Here is a 9,141-nt window from a genome sequence, read left to right as displayed (position 1 = left end):
GGAGAGAGCTATACACATGTCCATATGTAGTGGACCCCAAACCATTTTTCATGACCCCCACTGCCTAAGCAGCTTCCTCCCTAACTAGGTTGTGAAAGTTTCCAATTCTCTTTTCTATGAAGTTTCCTCTTACACACCCAATCAGTAAAAGCTTGCTTTCAACAGTTGCAGCCAGGTCAACTTTAATTGACTTTAACTATATAGATATGCAGAGTTAAAAAACGGGGAACCCATGAGAAAACTTTGCCTAATTTTAACATTAAAAATCACACTCACTGAAACTGCTATGTACTAACCCACTGGGATATCTGCTTCCTTACTAACTAGTTGAAACTTTCACTAACATTTTTCAAGAATAATGAGGATCTTATCTAACAATGGAAAGGCTATTGTTTTCTTCTTTCCACACAGAATAACAGAAACTAGTGGAACATATGCTGAAACAAACAGACCTGAACATAAGATGACCCCAGGACATAAAATACACTGTGAGAGAAATCAGAGTGTGCAGAAACAAGAAAGAGGAACACCAGACCTGAACAAAGCAAGAGGTGTGAGCATCATAAATTCCAGCATCATCACAAGCCCATCCCTCAATATGACAGAACCCATCAGACAATAATAATAACTAACTTACAACCCCTAATTCAAATGTGGACATAGATAATGATAATAACCAATTTATAATTATTAATTTGAGTGTTTACAAAGCAATCCCAATGTGCCATAGCCCTAAAATCCATAAAGACACCTCCCTTTGTTTAATACAATATATATCCTTTGTCTTTATAGCTGAAGAAGACAGATCGGAGGAAAATATTATCATACAGTCCTCAAGAAGTTAGATATTTGGTGGAATGTGCTGCCCAACCACAAGTCTGAGAGTTTCTGGCCTCCCTGGGGGGATGTCACATCAGCTTCATCTGCATAAACGTGGTGGTGCAGGGAAGTATTAGGAATGTAACTGTTCTTCCTGATGACTCTGCCTGCTCCACAGTAAACTAAATATGTGGAGTTTGAGATTGTAATAATATGAAAATACATGACCATATTATGGGAAAATATAAACAAATGATTAATATATCCAGTATATATGAAAAGAAAAACAAATGTAAATGGAATCAGAAGTACTCTTTGTAAAAAAGTGAAAAAACAAATATTGACAGCCTGCAGTTTCTGTCTTATATCATCTTCTAATGTATACATTGAAAACCTGAGTGCTGTGCATGTGTTTCATAATTATAACATCAAATGGAAGCAAAACATAACATATAAAATAATTATAACAAACACAGGGAACTGCTCCTGGAAGCCACAAAGGACAGAGAGAAAAAGCTGAAGACACTAAATGCTGCTTCTGAGCCCATGTCAGTGTTTCCTCCTTCTAGCTGAGGATTCAAACACTACATGATGGTAAGAGAAGGTTATTTTCCCTTCCATTCTCAGATTGACTTAAATTCACAGAATGAATGTAGCAATGTCAGTTGAAAGATGATTTTGTTTGTACTTCCATCCAAATTCAGAGAACAAGGCAGGGTATATATACCTATACACACACACACACACACACACACACACACACACACACACACACTTTCATACACACATATATATTCATATATATTACAGAAATGTAAGCAATAATATTATTTTAAAAAACCCACATAAAACTCTACATTTTTTGCATCTTGTGTATATCCAAGCACAGCTTAGCTTAGAAAAGGAGCAATGGAAATTTTCTGGGGGTTACACATTGTGAAGCAAGAAGGGTAACACCAGGCAAGACCAGGAAGCTCCTCCCAGCCCCTCTCTGCACCTGTCCCCTGGGGAAGGACCCTGAGCACCTAGTGGTGGTCAGGAGTGCCCCCTGCAGCCCAGCCCCTCTTGTGCCCAGGTTTGGGTCTGGGCTCACCCTGACTTCCCCTCACTGTGTCTCTTGCACAGTAATACATGGCTGTGTCCTTGGGTCTCAGGCTGCTCAGTTTTAAATAAACTTTGTTCCTGGTTATATTATGCACTTCCACCTATTACACCAACCCACTCCAGCCACTTTCCTGGAGCCTTGCAGATCCATTCCATATCATAGCTGGATAAAGAGAATCCAGAGTCAGAACAGGTGAGGGACAGGGTCTGTGAGGGCTTCAACAGGCCAGATCCCAATTCCTTCAGCTGCACCTGGGACAGGACACCTAAGTACAAGGAGAAACACAGTAGGCCATGACACAGGAAGTCATGGGCTCAGGTGCATTCTCCACATTACCTTCATTTCTGAAACCTGGGAAATGAACATCTGTGAGACAAAGATGTAGGACAGCAGTTCTGGGCACCCTTGGGAAAGAGGGGGAATAGGAAGTGCACCAGGGCCAAGAGGAGAAAGCATGAGAAGGTATAAGTAGACATGTCTGAAGAAAATGGATATAGAAGGTACATCACTGGCAAGTGACAAGTTTGGGAGGCAGTGAGACAAAGTGAGGAGGACTCACAATGGGCACTGAAGTGACCCAAAGCCATGGCACAATTTGGGGATAATGGAGAAAATTAACAGCCAAAATATCAGTTATTACATCATCAGGGGACCATGAGAGAGAAGTAGTGAGATGATATTGGATATGCACAGAGGTAATATCTGCATGCAACAGTCAAGAATAGATACTAGTCTATAAGAGATAATTGAATAGTCATTTTGGTGCCGCTATGAGGATAAATGAGGAAAAGAACTCTTCCACTTCCTTATGGAGCATGGGAAAGTGGCACAGAATTACCTAGGAATAAGCTGAACTGATGAAAATGTATGGAGTTAGAATGGAAACTGAATATAGAGGTGAAGGTTTATGAAGACTTACATTTATTGGAACCGCTTCCTGAAAGTGAAAATAAACTTATGATGGTGAAAGAGCACAATGTGTCAGCTCAGGGAAAACGAAAATCACAGTAGTATAAGAGAGAGCATTTAGGATCGAAAATAAGGGTGTGCTGTCTCAGAAATTTTCCATGAGAATAGAATATGGGCAATGGAATCATGTGGGAAGTTTTTCCTTGCTGGAAATACCTGCTATTACAGTGTGAATGGGCCCTCACTTCTTATTGAAGAGTTGTGCTATGCTTGGAAGTTACTGATAATTGCAGTTCTAGATCAAGAAACATGGATCTGACTACAGAAACAGGAGCTGTGTTGTCAGCAAGGATGTTCCCATAAAGGAATCTGCATGGGGTTTTGGCACCTACCCTCAGTATACAATGAGAATATCAATTTACCTTCTTACTCTTTAAAATTTAGAAATGAGGCAAGGATGGGACCTGCTATCCACAATGTCCCTGGGACAGCCCTGGGCCCCTCTTTTCCAGTTCCACATGTGTCAGTACCCTAAGGGTCATCCAGGTATGCTGTTGACCCTTGGCCACCCACAGTGATGAGGTCATCCATTATGGATTTCCAAGAAGTCACCTGGGTATGAAAATTGTCTGAGTTGAGCTTGAGGTTTAACTCCTTGTTGTTTCAGGGACAAGGAAATGGAGAGAGATTCAGAGAGTTTATCCAGTTGCTGTTTGAGATGATTTCATCCTTAATTTAACATTAAACTGTTTTCCTTAAAAGATAATATGCAGTTTGCCTGGGAGTTAGTGTATAAATATGAAAATTCTCATATTCTAAAATTACCCTAGCATAGATGGCTTCTTCAACAAGGGTTCCCATGACAAAATCAAAAGGGCAATCTCTTTGAGTAAAAGAGTTTATTTCAGAAGTAAATGCAAAATGCTCTTATTCTCTCAAACCAGGTCAACAGTAGAGAGTTCTAAACAGATAGACTTTCCAAAACAGAGAGATCTCAAAATGAATCATTATTTTGTGCCATTTCCTAACCATTTTAGTGGATATATTCCCCCAATAGGAAAGGCAAAAGTCAAATTCTGCAGGGGAGTCTACAGTTAAAATATGTGAATATTTCCTGTTATTACAAGGAAAAAATTATTCATATTGAGGGACTTCAGTAGATGACACAAACTCATAAATCTAGAGCAATCCCAAGAGGGAAACTTTCATTTGAAGAGGAAGCCATAGAAACTGACAGGAAACCAGCCCTGAACCTCACATCTGCACCTGTCCCAGGGCTGTACCCTGTGCTTAGTGGGACCTGAGTGCCCCCTGCAAATCAGACACCTCCCAACTCCCAGGAGGGGAGGTTTGCATCTCTGAGTTCCCAATTACTTTTGTTCACTGTGTATTTCATACATGATTCATAACTATGTGACTTCAGTTATGAGTTTGCCTGTTAACAGATAAAACCTGTTCTTGTCTTCATAAATGATGAACAAACTCTTTGTGGAATTTGCATACCTCTTAGTGCCTACATCTGTTTCAGAATCTCCAGCCATTGTCCTGGAGCCTGGTGGGCCTAGACCATTCAGTAGTTAACTCTAGTTGAATCCACTGACTGCTCAGGAGAGGGTAAGAGATGCCCCAAGCTGTCCAAAATCCCCTCAGCTTCCACCAACTGCACCTCCCTCTGGATACCTGCAAGCACAAAGATACCCTGAGCATATATCCAATTGTTCACTCAGTCATATCCAACTGAAACAACAAATTTAATATAATATGTTCTCCAGAAAATAATCTTTTAAAACAGCCATTAGGAAAGTCCAGCTCAGCACAAACTCCTGTTTGTGTTCATATTAAGTCACTAAAGGAACACCTGGAAATTCCTGGGCTGGAGGTCTTAGAGCCACATGGTAAGAACTGGAATGGTTTTCACCAGCAGAGGGAGGTTCCCAAGTGGCATTTTTCTCATTTTATGCAACAAGTTTTATGCTTGGTCATCTTAGGAGAAGAAAATGCCCAGAGCAGATATGAGTTAGCAGAAGGACAAATGTTGTAATGATAGCATTTGCTGAAATGTGAATTCTTATTATGTAATTTTGCTGGACTAAATATTTGGCACCCATCAACTTAGTTCATGATTATATATGTAATCAGTATCTGAAATATGTAAGAGTTCATGTTTCTCAATATGCTCACCAATTTTGGAAATTAAATATTAGATAAATGTTCCAGATCAAAGAGAGTAGTGGTATATAAATGTAGTTTTAAGTCCCTTTAATCTAATAATAATGAACAATTTAAGGAATCTTATTACACATTTGAATCTTCTCTGTTCTGTCCCAATCTCAGGATTGTATTACCTGGGTATTCTGGGATTTGGAATTGTCTCCAAGAGCTGCAGGGTTGGAACTAGGATGGTTTCCATAAACAGATGTTGGTTCCCTACTTGCATGTCCTCCCCTATATACCAGATTCTGGGGTGGGAGGACTTCAGTATGGCTGCACCCAGAGCAGCTCTCGGTGTCCTAGGGGTGATGGGTGGCATTCAGGTATCTATTAATTCTCATTATTTGATTGTGCTGGGCTGGAAAATTAACTCTCATTGTTTCATTTTTAAATATATAATGAGAACATGTAAAGAAAGTTTTGATATTAATTTTATAATTAAAGGCATACACAAAGACATCACAGGATGTGTAATATGCCAAAGAGCTCGTATCTGGTAAGGGTGAGTCCCAGTGTCTTGAGACTTAGCTCGTTGACTCTGGATATAATATTAATAATAATATAACAGAAACTACATGGCATAGATGGACATAGATTTTTAGAGCTGTGCTTCCTGGAGGTAGAAAGTGGAAAGATACCACTGTGATCACTGCATCCATGTTTTTTTGTATAAAACATTTATTGATTTTAATGTTGAGCAGCATTTCTATATGCATACACCACAATATGTTTACCAATTTACTTGTCAATAATTACTTGGGAGGTTTGCAAATTCTACTTATATTATAGAAGGCTGTTTCTCACCTTGGAGACATACAGCCCTGTGAAAGTATTTGCTGTGTTTCTGAGATCAAATGCAATAGCATCCAAACAAGAAAACTGGGATGACTGCAATTTTACTAATTTTTGTCAACACCTCATAAAACTGAACTCACAGACAAAACACCAATGTTGCAAATTGGACACAGGTAGGTGACTGAAGGGAGAAACTATACCCTAACATTAGCTTAGCTGGGGCAGACAGCACAGACTGATATCTAATCTAGTGGGAGATTAAATGGGAAATAAAGAATTGCTAAATGCCAAGTGTGCAGAAGTCATTAGAGTGAGAATTTCCCAAGTGGCACACTCCTAGCTCATTCCCACCACCCTGCAGTCTATGTTTCCACTAGATGCTCCCACACTGTCCTCTGTTGCTGTCAGGGGAAAGCAACACGGCCACTGCTGAAATAGCCCAAACCTACCACCCCTACCTCCTTAGGAACCAGGGTGAAATTTATCAGGTCTTTATCCTATTCACATAGCAGAAACTAGTAGAAACTGTCATGGAAACAGAATCCAACACTTAAACCCTACTACCTGCTTTCTTCCTGAAGAACAAAAGGCTTAATCTCAAGGAAAAGGCATCAATACTAGAAGCAGATTAAACTGTCCAATGACCATTGCATCCCAGGAAGGAACACATGGGAAAACAATACACTATTCCCTGTGGGGCAGGGGTCATCTAGTGATAAAGATGCATGGACCAGAAAGAACATGAAATAGAAACACTTAATTTGCCATGTTCATATAATAAACCATTATAGTTCAAAAAAAATCTTTTGTCAAAGTCAACATCTATTCATGAGACTAAATCTTGTCCAACTTGTAAGACAAGGGAGCATCCTAAAATTGATCAGCGTCTATTGTAATCCTATAGCAAAAAAAACACTTTATGCAAAATAATGTGACTTCCCTTCCCTGTCCCCATCCAGAATAGAAAACTGGAAGAAAGTAAAAAATATATATAAAATATAAAATTTGATTTGAGAGACTCTGCAGTGTTACTGAAATTCTGTTACATATGGCCGTATGGATTTGGAAGGTTTTAGAAGTTCTTAATGAGATGTCTGTTCATCAGGGAAGGAAAATAACAGACCTTGACAGGAAAATCGTCCCCAAATGTCTGGGCTCACACTGCCTTCCCTGTACTGGTGTTTCCCACAGTAGTGCATGGCTGGGCTTCATCTTTCACAGAGCTCAGCTGCAGAGAGAAATCATTCTTGGAATTGCCTCTGGAGACAGTGTCAGCTATGGAGAAACAGGTTATATACTGCACCATGTTCAGCACCACTGCATCTGGGACAGGGCACCTGGAATTGGGAAATGCTCTGAGTCACCTGCTTCATAGACCTCATTTCCATGTGCATAAGAAGTACTCACTCCTGAGATCTCCCACAGGTAGAGGATAGACCAAAATGGTTTCAGGGTGTTTTGGTTAAATCCCATGAACCCTAGAAAAATATACCTAGAAAGATCAGATGACTGCTTAAATAGCAGAGGGGCTGTGATGTGTCTCAGGAGGTGAGAGTGTGGTTCAAATGTGGAAGGCAAGTTTGTGTTTAAAGATGGGAAGGGTCAGCTGGAGGTCCCTCTCTCTGGGCACCCTGGTTGATTTCCAGGGAACAACTATGTACACCGACCACAAGTCAGAGAGCAAAGTTTTGTGGAAATAAGCATAACATTTACTTCATTATGTTGTGTTTTCCCATTTTCCTGTGAATGGGATTTTTTTCTCTGATTATGAAGAAATGTCCATTGTATTTACAAGGGAATAAATAAATGCATCTTAAATGAGTGAATATGTTAATGAATAAATGGAGATTTTTTTTTGCGTAACTGGAAATGGTGTTGAGATAGAGACAAGAAACATGTAATTTCCACAGGGAGTTTGCAGTGTCCATCTCTCATTGTCTCTCCCTTATCACATGCAACAGAGGATGATGGTGGAGCATTACTGCGTTGTGAAATAACCCAATGTGAGGAGACACCATTTGCCTGAGCACCATCACTCCTCACAATTCCAGGCCACATCTGCATCTGTCTTGATTTCCTGTGAAAGACATGAAAAACATAAGTACCCCAGAAATGCTGCTCTGAGGAAAATAATAAAAGTGGAACAGTAAGAGGAGGACAGTTTTCAGGGAGGATCAGTCTGTTTGGAGGGAGAAAACTGTGTTTCAAGGAGGAAGACCCTCACCATCCTTCTAGCAGGTCTTGCCCTTGTTCTCCATGAGCAGGAGTGACCAACAAGCAATGAGCTCTGGACTTTCCAGCAAGGGTAGACTTGTGGCTCATACCCTAATCTGAGGACCGTAGTGTTTCCTAGCACAGCAATGTGCACACCTGTGTCCTCAGGTCTCAGAAGCTCACCTAAAAATGTATGTTTCTATGGATGATCCCTGGTGAGTCTGTCATGAGTCCTGGTGGCTATTCTGGGGAGATGTTCCCACCACTGCTCGCATATCCCAGCCTCAGCTCAGGAAGCTGCAATTCAATAAGATCAATGTTCAAGGGTCCAGTTATCTCACAGGAGATGCTCATGTTCTGGATGGGCAGCCTTGCTGCTAGGTTGGATCGCAGAAGGTGCACCTGCACCCTAACAACCAGGAACAGGAACTTTTAACAACACAAGATACACCAAGAACAATACTATTTCCCAGAGTTGCTGGATTGGGTGGAGGCTGGTGGAGATGTCTTCAGCTTCTGAGGATAGCCTGGTACATGAGGTTTTGAAAGGCCCAGGTCTCCATGAAAGGACATTACATGAGCTCTGTCTGAAGGAACCTTTGGTTTTGCAGGTAGGTTAGGAGTTTGAGTTTGGTCTTCCTGATGTCCCTGCCTGCTCCACAGAATCTTAAATGTGTGGAACTTGACATTTTATTAATATGAAAATACATGAAAACTTTATGGTGAAAAAATAAACAAATAAGTGCTGGATTAATATAGCCAGGAAATATTAAAAGTAAAGAAAGAGAGGTAAATGTAAATGGAATCAAAGATGCATTTTGGAAAAGTGAAAAATAAACAAATATTGTGAGCTTGTTATTTTTGCCTTCTATCCTCTTCATATGTATACATTGAAATCTTGTGTGTTCTGTGTGTGCAAAATAATTGCAGCATCCTATGTAATAGCATCAGAACTTATAATAGATTTAAAATAACAAAACACCTTGTTCTGAGTACTACAAAGGAGTTAGGCTGCTCTTGAGACCATGTAAATATTTCCCTCTCCTTCTACTTCCACCTAAAGACTCAAGCACTGCATGATGGTAGGG

This window comes from Choloepus didactylus, chromosome 19, assembly GCF_015220235.1.
Source record: "Choloepus didactylus isolate mChoDid1 chromosome 19, mChoDid1.pri, whole genome shotgun sequence".
In the NCBI taxonomy this organism is placed as follows: domain Eukaryota; kingdom Metazoa; phylum Chordata; class Mammalia; order Pilosa; family Megalonychidae; genus Choloepus; species Choloepus didactylus.
This window is presented reverse-complemented; position numbering follows the sequence as displayed.